The sequence below is a fragment of the Dasypus novemcinctus genome, chromosome 25 (assembly GCF_030445035.2).
Source record: "Dasypus novemcinctus isolate mDasNov1 chromosome 25, mDasNov1.1.hap2, whole genome shotgun sequence".
NCBI classification, from domain to species: domain Eukaryota; kingdom Metazoa; phylum Chordata; class Mammalia; order Cingulata; family Dasypodidae; genus Dasypus; species Dasypus novemcinctus.
In genome coordinates this window covers 44380757-44390493 of record NC_080697.1, presented here as the reverse complement: position 1 = coordinate 44390493, position 9737 = coordinate 44380757, and the positions used below count along the sequence as shown (strand labels likewise).

Here is a 9737-nt window from a genome sequence, read left to right as displayed (position 1 = left end):
ATAAATATCCTATGCTAGCAATAAAACACTCAAAGTATTTTTTTATGCTCTTTCAGGGGTATCTTGACTGAAATCTAACCTGTGCTTAAATCAGCCTGTATTCTTTTCTCTTCTGTTTCCTCATCAAAATTCGGATTCAAGTAGATATATCCATAATCATCCCCAGGTTTGCTAATTTTGTTTCTTCCAACACCCACGTCCCTCCCTTTTTTTAAAAAGATTTATTTTATTTATTTATTCTCCCCCCTTCCCCTCCTCCCACCCTGCTGTTTTTGCTGTCTGTATTGTTTCTTTTCTCATTTTCTCTTCTCTAGGTTTCACCAGGATTCGATCATGGAGACCACTGATAGGGAGAGAGGTTCCCTATCAATTGCGCCACCTCAGGTCCTGGTCTCTGCTCTGCTTCAGCTTGACTCTCCCCTTGTCTCTCTTTGCATGGGGCACTGGCTCACCACTCAGTCACTCACGTGGGCACTTGTGCTGGTACTGGGTCACCATGCAGCACTCGTGCAGGCACTGGCTCGCCACACAGGCATGATTTCTCTTCTTTTTTCACCAGGGGGCCCCAGGGATAGAACCCAGGTCCTCCCGTATGGTAAGTGGAAGTTCTTTCACTTGAGCCACATCTGCTTCCCCCATGTCCCCTTTATAAAGGCTCCTGCATTCCTTAGCTCAGTCTCAGTCTCTCTCTCTGTCTCTCTCTCTCTTGCATGTATACATACACATATACACACACATAGGTAGGCTGGGAAATGGGAAAGCTTATTATATATTCTGTTTTCAAACCTACTTCTTTATCTGTGTGCAGCCGTCCTTCTTCTCTATAGCTGGGTAAAAATAAATTTTTTTTTTTTAAATTTACAGAGAATTTGGTTCTGCAAGTTGGCATTCGGTGTGCTTCCCAAATCCTTCGCCCCAGCACCCCAGCACAAGGGACATAGACTAGTGAAAAAGGAGAGTAAAATCATAACACTGGACTTATGGAAGGGACCTTTAAAGTCATGTCTCTTTATTCCCTTCTTTTACAAGGAGAAACCAAGCTCCAGATGGAGTAAGTTTCTTCAAGGCAGAACTGGAACTAAATGTCAGGCCTCTGGACCTCTACAGTAGAGATTCTGCCATTCACCCAATCACTTATTTTCAATTTAGCTTAAATAGCTGCTATTGCTCTCTGGTTATGTCTACAACTTCTTATGAATTTAATCACCCACTTCCCACCTAAAACTATCCAGCAGCTCTCAAGTTAAGAGTTGTCCTTTCACAAAGTATCTCCAGAGGACTTTATGACCTTATTTCTCTGATGCTATCAGTGCAGAATTCGGGCTTAATTCCATTCTCAACCCAAGTAAATCACCATGATAAGGCCAGAGGCAGGTTGGAAGAAGAGAAACAGGTTAGATAGAGAGAAGAGGAAGAATAGGCAAGGAATTGTGCATAGAAAAGCTCAAAGAAAATATGGTAAAATAAGGAGGGTTTGTTTAGTACTCAATTAAAGATTTCAATTTACATTTTTGCTGAGATAACTGAGGTATGTTCATTTCCCCAAAAAGGGCCTTCTCATCATTTGTCTGTAACTGCTTTGGCTGACAGCTTGAAACTAAATATTTTTAAGTCAATCACAATGAGAGCAGTGGAAACTTTGAAAGAACAGAGTTTGGACTCTATTTAAATTGACACAGGACTCCAGTCAAAATGAGCTTTGCCCCCATTTATAGACTCTTCTGAGTAAATTGCCCTTTACTGCATGTTCACACAGAAATAGAACTCGTTAGCATGGGTTATTTAGCGTGGAATGATTTCTAATCCATTGTGATGGAGACTCTATAGGTAGCACTCTTCCCTTGGAGTCAAGATGGAATCTGTGACCCAGCATGGGGCCCAGAGGAAAAGGAAAATGATTTGTGGTCATTAAAGAAACCCAGGTCTGTTCTGCAAATGATGGGCTGAGATGCTATCATGCTGGCCACATTTCAATTCAGGTAATTACAGCCTCCCACCACTTAAATCCCCTCTGTGATTGCAGTTGAGTACATTATCCAGTTTTCAGCCCATAAAAGCATGCCTTATTGCTCCCACCAATTGGTTTCTCTGAATTCTCAAGGCACTGCCTCAATCTCTCTCTCCTAAAAAGTATCGCTTTCTTCTCTGTATGAGAATTAGCTGTGACTGTGCCTCATCTCCTCTTCTCTCCTTGAGCTGGAACCAGCCCTCAAAGCTCTTGGCGTCTGACTCCAAGCTTCCTTTCCAGCCATATCCTACTCCTCCTGTCCTCTTCATCTCTTCATACTTTCTATTCCATGCTACTGCCAAGTGTTCATTCATTGACTCTTCTAATTTTGTTTTTTCTTCATTGGTGATCAAGTTTTTCCATTTCTTGCCTTTGGTTCATGCCCTTATCTTTCTGTAGAATATTCTTTACTGATCATCTCAGCCCAACACTCCATATGTTCAGACCTTACCCATCTTTTTCCAATGCCAATCTATATGCAACCCTCCCTTGCAGGAAATAGTTCTCTCTTCCCTCTCCTTTGCAGTGGAGCATATCATAATTAGTAAATATGCAATAAGTATTTGTCATATTAATGAGTTTCTCCAACATTATACAAAGTAAACAGAGTTGAATTCTGAGGTGTTGGCATATGCTATCACTGTTTTAAAAATATTTATCAAGAAAAGTGATCTCCAACAGTGAAATAACCATAAACACAAGAGTACAGAAAAGAGAGGATTATTTGCTAAGTATTATTTTGAATTTTTGCATAGTATTCAGAACATTGATGAATATACAAAAAAACATAAGACCACTCTAAATTGAAATGAGACTGACACACATAAAACAATAGTGACCAATGCATAGAACTATTAAATTTAAATTTCTATCACATGACAAGTTCTCTATTCCAATCTTCTTTTTCCAACATTTTCAAGATATGTAATCTTTTTTCGAATAGATTTTTACACAAGATATTGTGGATTAAAAAAGGTAGAATTGAGGTTGCTATGGTTGAAGTCAGGGTGGGGAAGTTGCAGTCTTACCACTTGTCCTCTTCACCTCCAGAACAGTTCTGAGGCTGTATGGAACATAGTTGCAAGTCTCAGATACATCCCATAATCTCAGTGAGTAGTGAAGCAATGTGGTTAAGAATGCCTCTTTTTGACCCTCAGTCCTTGAGACATGCTGTGGCCCAGTCCTTCCACAAAGAAGCTCGATGGCTTTAAACTGGACTTTCTGTGGATGAATAAGCCAGTTGTTTTGGGGCCACTCTCATCATCTGACTTTTCATTTAGGTCTTGTACCTCTCCTCTTCCCTAGAGGTTATAAAAACTAAAATTTCTTTACCACCTTGTCAAATTTAGATTCTGGACTCCTTGAAGTCTAATGACTGTATATAACTTGTTCGATAACTCTTCCTTGTCAGGCACGGGAGTAGGCAGACAGCACATAGCAGTGAACAAATACTAATTCCGTGCTCTCATGGAGCTTCCATTGGAATAGACAGTTCCAACACAGCACATAGCAGACAGTGAGTGTCTATTGTTTAAGTTGAATACTGTGTAGAGTATGTGTAATTTCCCTGAGGGAAGAGATTATGTCTCATTTATGTTTGGGTACCCTCAGTCTAATCTAGTATTCAAAAACAACTGATGGAATAAAATTATGTAATTGTGGCTCCTGCATCTAGATCAAAATATCTGTGGTGTTCTTTTGAGTATTGTACCAATTTCTCTGGCTATCCTGAAATGCTTTCCTCCATCTAGAATGCTTCTCTGACAGTATTAAACACCTTATACTTACCAGGTCTCAGTTAAGCCCTCTATACAGTGAGGAAATTAAACCTGAGAATAAGAAAAGGGCCAGGATGTTACCAAAACCTTCGTTTCTTTTCCCTCTTGACTGCCCAGAGTCTATACTTCTAACCCGTTCTATAGCCAGCCAAGACTTAAGATAAGCACTTGGATAATCAAAACTATCCATTCTGCTTCCCTGCCTAAAAAACATCATATTCCCCAAATCTCATCACCATGTGCCATTCACTTTGGAAAATATTCTTATAGAGTAAGGAACATTCTATTTTAATAATTCAGAAAGACCACTGACAATACAATTACTTATTCCTTATTGAATGTATTTGTATCATAATTAGTTTACAAAAATGAAAAAAGAATGAAAAAGAAAATAAAAACTTGCCACTGTAATACCCTATGGGGGGAAATTCTGTGCGATTTTTTTTCTGAAAAGAGAGCTATAATTCCCCATTTTTTGCAAATTATTTTTTCAGAGAACACAAAGATCAAGGTCAATGTCACTGTACCATTAAGCATAGTTGTCCTTACAGCTTTGGGCATGTTTTCAAATGCATCCAATATCTCAGTATTAGACTGTGTCTTAAAAATGATCAAATCAAGCCCACTTTAATGATATGACCTTAGCTGTTATCTCCATCATTCACATATGGGGAGGTGATAAAAAAAATTAGACATTGAATTATATGATATAGAATCTCATTAAATACCCCATCAGGGGGTAAACTTCTGCATCCCAACTTCACAAAGTTTTAAGATTTGTTTTCTAAAACAAGCTGTATATTTGAATCTATGAGAATTTTTTTGTCTTTGCAGAGGCAGGACTAATGTTTGATGGGAATGGCCCTTTGAAGTCATACAGACTGGGTTCCATCCTGATTCTCCTACCTGCTGGCACATAGGGCCTGGGGCAAGACATTGAACCTTTCTGAGCATCAGGGTTTCATTAGTAGATAGGAATACTTGGTTGCTTTAAAGATTATAGATATTGTAAATGAAGCCCTTAGTGTATGCCTGATGCAAAATCAGTGACAAGAAATGTTATTTTTTATTATCATCATAGGCTTAAACCAATCATGAGTGGCCTAGAGCTGGCATGAGGTTCATCTTATTCAGGTATTTGGCTAGGATTTCAGGATTCTGCTAAAAAAGGAGGCAACCAATAACATTCACTACATGGTCCATTTTAGAGCCAAATAGGTAACTTAATAGGCCCAGATGCTATTTGATGATTAGTAACAACCCAACCATCGTTCCATGTAATCCTGACCAAGAGAAGTGAAGCACTAATTGGACCAAACTTTGTCAGACTCATATTTTGGTGGTTCTAATAAATGGAGCCCTCTAATAAATGGAGTCTGATCAAATTGTTGAAGAAAAGAGAAATTGCACATCAGGAAAGTTAGTCTTTTGCTACACTTAATATAGTTCTTTGTTATAACCAATCTTAAGAGGGTTTTTGTTTCATACATGTAAATCATGGCTCCCTAAATAGAGAACTGCATCCCTGAGGGTAAAGATCAAGTCATATACCTTGGAATAATTATCAAATAGATCCAGTGTTTTTTATAGTAATCAAAGCATATATACCCAGAGTAAATAAATAAGTTCTCATACAAGCACAGACACCCTAATACCCACTGAATGCTTATTAAATGCCAGACTTTGTGCTAAATACTTTACATATTTATTTCATTTGATTTGCACTACAACCCTCTAAGGCAGTCATTTTTTTCCCATTTTACAGATGAGAAAATTGAGAGCGAGTTGGCCCAAGGTCATAAAGTTGGAGTCATAATTCAAACCCAAATTTGTCAAGTTAGAGCCATGCACTATTCTATGAAATATAAACAAATAAATAAACAAGTAAAGCTGGTTTACTGATTTTAATGATTCTACATTAAGGAATACATTAGTAGGGTTTTTGAAAATGTTTTATTCCAACAACTAGAGTCTTATTTTCTAAAAATATTGTTTCAATATTACTTTTTCAATAATGCTTGGCTCAGCAAGACAACTAAAAGGAAAAGAATAACAAATTTTGAGAAAAATGTTCTCTGGAATGTTGGATGAAATATGTCTCTATGAATCCAATATTAATTGGAAATGCCGGTTGGGTTGTCCTCTGGCAGAGAAATCCTAGTTTCTGCCTATATGCTCTTGGCCAGTGACCAAGGCAAGATATAGGCAAAAGAAGGAATTTTGAGTTGCAAAGATGGAGGAGGGAAAACAAACCATTTTAGGGGTCCCTGCACTATTCATGTTTTTTCTTGATCACATGGCATCTGCCTGCAGCAGAGGCCAGTAGAGCAGCCCAGCAGCCTGGGTCAGGGAAGGGATGCTCCTGGAGGCCATAGCTTCGTGCCAACTTCCTAAATGAATATTATAACTCCCTGTGTCATCTGGCAAGAGCCTGGCCCAGTCTTTGGTACTTTGTGAGGCCATGAGCTATGGTTGAAAGGAATGAGGGAACCATTCTCTGGAAGCTGTCCATACCACTTTAAGGAATAAACTGAAAACAGACCTAGATGCAGAGTTTCAGAAGCTACTAGAAGAACAAGGTGCAGAGAATCTGGACGAAACTCTAGAAACCACCTGGTATTTACAGTCCTTGCCAGGGCAAAATAAGTGCTCTGCATAGTTGTTCCGCAGCCAATTTGCAACTCCACACATCGGGACTTACTGACTCCCAAATTACAGGAAGGTAAGGCACAGGATATTATCAAATGCATATATATTATTCAAGAGTCTTGGAATTTAGAATCAATCCCATTTTTAAACCATCTAAGTTTGTTTCTAGTTTCACACTACTCATGCCCCACTACACTCTCCCTTCAAAAGGCAAATGCTATTAAAAATAAATAAATAAACAAATAAAAAAAAACATTAGAAGGTATGTGCAGGGAAATTTCTCAGAGAGGTCTGTTTCCTAGAAATCCCTGATCTCTGACATTTGATTGGTAAGTTTGAGGCTGTAACTGTAATTACTTTTGAACTATTAAGTTATATTAATCAGAGCAATTGACTTTCCTTCATGGAGTCTCCTTAGTGAGGGCTCCTTACTCTGATAAAATCTCTCTCTCCCCTATCCCTTGTATGATAAGATAACAAGCAATTATCACATTAACTCTGTGTTATGTGAAGTTGAAGGGAGCTGGGATTTCCTACTAAATTAGTCCGTATATGAGATCTTGACACCTTTAATTATAATGTTGGGTTGACTCAGTGTTCAATTTATTATCTATACCCCTGGAATGCCTGCAGGATATTTCTAAAAACCAGCAATGTGCTCTTTTTTCTTTTCCTGGCATATCAGACCTCTGGGAAAAATCAGTGTATGCAATATCATATAAAATGGGCTATGGGCAATAAGTAGAAAATTCAAATTAGCTAAAGCGATTCTAATGTTCAAATAATGTCATTTCATTTTAAAGCATTAACTGAAAAATATTGCGGGTGTTCAGAGATGTGGAGTAGTGAATTTCGAGAAATGATTTTGAAATGGAACCAGCAATACAGCAATTATATTCCAAAGGTTATGCACATGCTGAATTACTTGGGAAAACAATTAGAATGAAGATAACATGTAAAAATATGTCTTTATCCATATATGACCGTTCTAGAAACTGCACAGAATCTAGTGATAAACATTTTGAGCAAGTACCTTTTTGAACTTAATATTCTAATATTTTAACATTTTAATTTCTATCCCAATAAAAATAAAAATGACTAGGTACCTATGAATTTTATTTGAAGAATTTTTTTCTCTTTACACACCTGCACAAAATTTTAATATGGCATAAAATGATAAATCCAGTAATTATAGAAGATTTTTAATAATGCTTTAAAGCAGGCATGTATTCCATTGCCAAGTGGCAGGAAATCAAGACTCCCCGACCAAGAAGCCACGTTAGTGAGACATCCCCTAAGGAACAATGTTTCTTATGCAAGGCTATTAGCACAGTCCCATTTTCAATTGCATTTTCTTCTGTGGAAACCTGGAGTTATAAGGTTTGCATCCTAAAGTGTTTATGAGGTATGCTGGCTGGGTAATTCTTTTTCTCTCTCTCAGAAGCTTCATTAGGTAGAAAAGGCTTTTTGAGGGAGTATCTAGTAGGAAAGGGAAGCATAATTCACCTGTTTCCTATTTCAATCTTGGCCAAGTACAAAAGTATAGCACCTGCCATGAGGACCCACGAGGAAACTGCCCGTTTCCGATCCTGCCTTGTTCTAGAGGGAAGATGGCCCGGGCGTGGGTGCAGAGCTACAGACTTGCCCTGAGACCTTGTGCCCCCCGGCTCAGCGGACAGAGGCCCATTTAACACCGAGCCAATCAGGTTCTCTTTCCTGGGAATTTGAACTTCAGCCAGGAGGAAAAGAGATGGAGAGTCACCGAAGATGATGATGGTGGCTGTCTCGAGACAGCCCAGCACCTCCCGTTGCTGAGGCCCCAGAGCCCTGATCCTTATGGAATCTGCAGTGTTGAACTTTTTCTTAGGAGCCAGGAACTGGCCCAGGCCACTGGACAGAAGCTTTCATAATCTCTTGTTTAAGCAATCTTAAATGAGCTTCTCCTTACTTAAAGTTAAAAGAACTTTATAAATACCAGACAGCGTGGAGAAATCCTTCTTGTTTGTGCTATTCTGGTGCCCCGGAGCGGGCAGAGGGATTGCTAGGATTACAGGAGTTGGAAGCTCTTGTATTCCAGGGACGGTGGTGGTCGTTGAGGGGTGCAGATGCTTCTAGAGCCTTTCTGCACTTACAGATCACATCCAGTGCACTGGGAGAGAAGAGAGAAACAAAGCAAAAGGTATGAATTCAGACTGAGCATTAAATATAATAGTTAGAATGGTGTTGACAAAATATTAAAATGTCTAGAATATAAGTTACACTAAAAGTAAGCTATCCAGCAAGGTCCAAGTGATAAAATAGGATTGTGATCAATCAAAGAATGTTATGGGAATTAAGGGAAACATCTTGGACATTATAAATGAATAGGTTGTAAATGGCTTCCAGTTGATAAAAGGTCAAGGCTCCATGCAGGCAACCAGGCTCCCTGAGGTCTGTAGTTGCTAACACAGGAGAGGACATGGGGAGCTGGTGACCTGCCAGACTTTTCTGTGCCTTAGATCTCCAGAGGTCAATCAAATTTCCTTAAACTCCAGCTCCTTGGAGAAATATTCGCATCCAAAGGTCCTCTGAGCCCAGGAGCATCCTCAAAGTCATGAGCTATATTGAGGGACAATTACAGAACCTAGAGATATTTAAACTGGAGAAGAGAAAACAGTTGGGAGGATAGGTTGTCTTTAGGTATTTAAAGGATTGTTAAGTAAATTAATTGGCATGAGTGCTCAAAGGCCAAATTCAACAGTGACACTAAGTCCTGGGAAACATAGAGTTTCTAATCAAAGGATGTTAAATATACTATACAATGTGTCTAGGTGTTATATTTTTTAATTGAATAGGGAAGTTAGACACCAGGAAGAAGGAAATATTATCATGAAGTCAATTGCCTAAAAACAGAGGGCAGACAAGGAGAGTTAAGTCTCTGAAGTTGAGTTTAATTTATCTATTTATTATTTACACCTTCCTTTTTCCAAATTGAAAGTAAAAAGAATTCTGGTGGCTAGCAGCAGCATTTTCAAAAACAAAACAGAACTGGAGGTTTTTTAGTCAATTGTCATTTCACTATAAATTGGCAATGTAAACAGGCACATTTAAAAAATGGCTTTGGAAGTCTAGGTTCAATTAATAAAATATATACCTAGAATCAGGAAGGTGAAGTCAGACCATACCCATACATACAGAATTGATTTCATACAGAATTGATGAGCTGGTATCTATCCAAGGGAGGGCAATAATGATGATAAAGAAAGTTAGAATCCTGCCAGATGAAGAAAGATCAGTTGGAAAAATTAAGGAAATCTACCAAA

The 9737-nt window shown here is 38.5% G+C and overlaps 1 long non-coding RNA gene across 1 annotated transcript in view; it reads right to left on the bottom strand.

The window, feature by feature from the left end:
* Positions 1-5675: 5675 nt before the first annotated feature.
* LOC111760297 (uncharacterized) overlaps positions 5676-9737 on the bottom strand; it is a 181000-nt gene continuing 176938 nt past the window's right edge. The window contains exon 3 of the long non-coding RNA XR_011647403.1: positions 5676-8584. This is a non-coding gene — a long non-coding RNA (uncharacterized lncRNA). The remainder of the gene's footprint in view (positions 8585-9737) is intronic.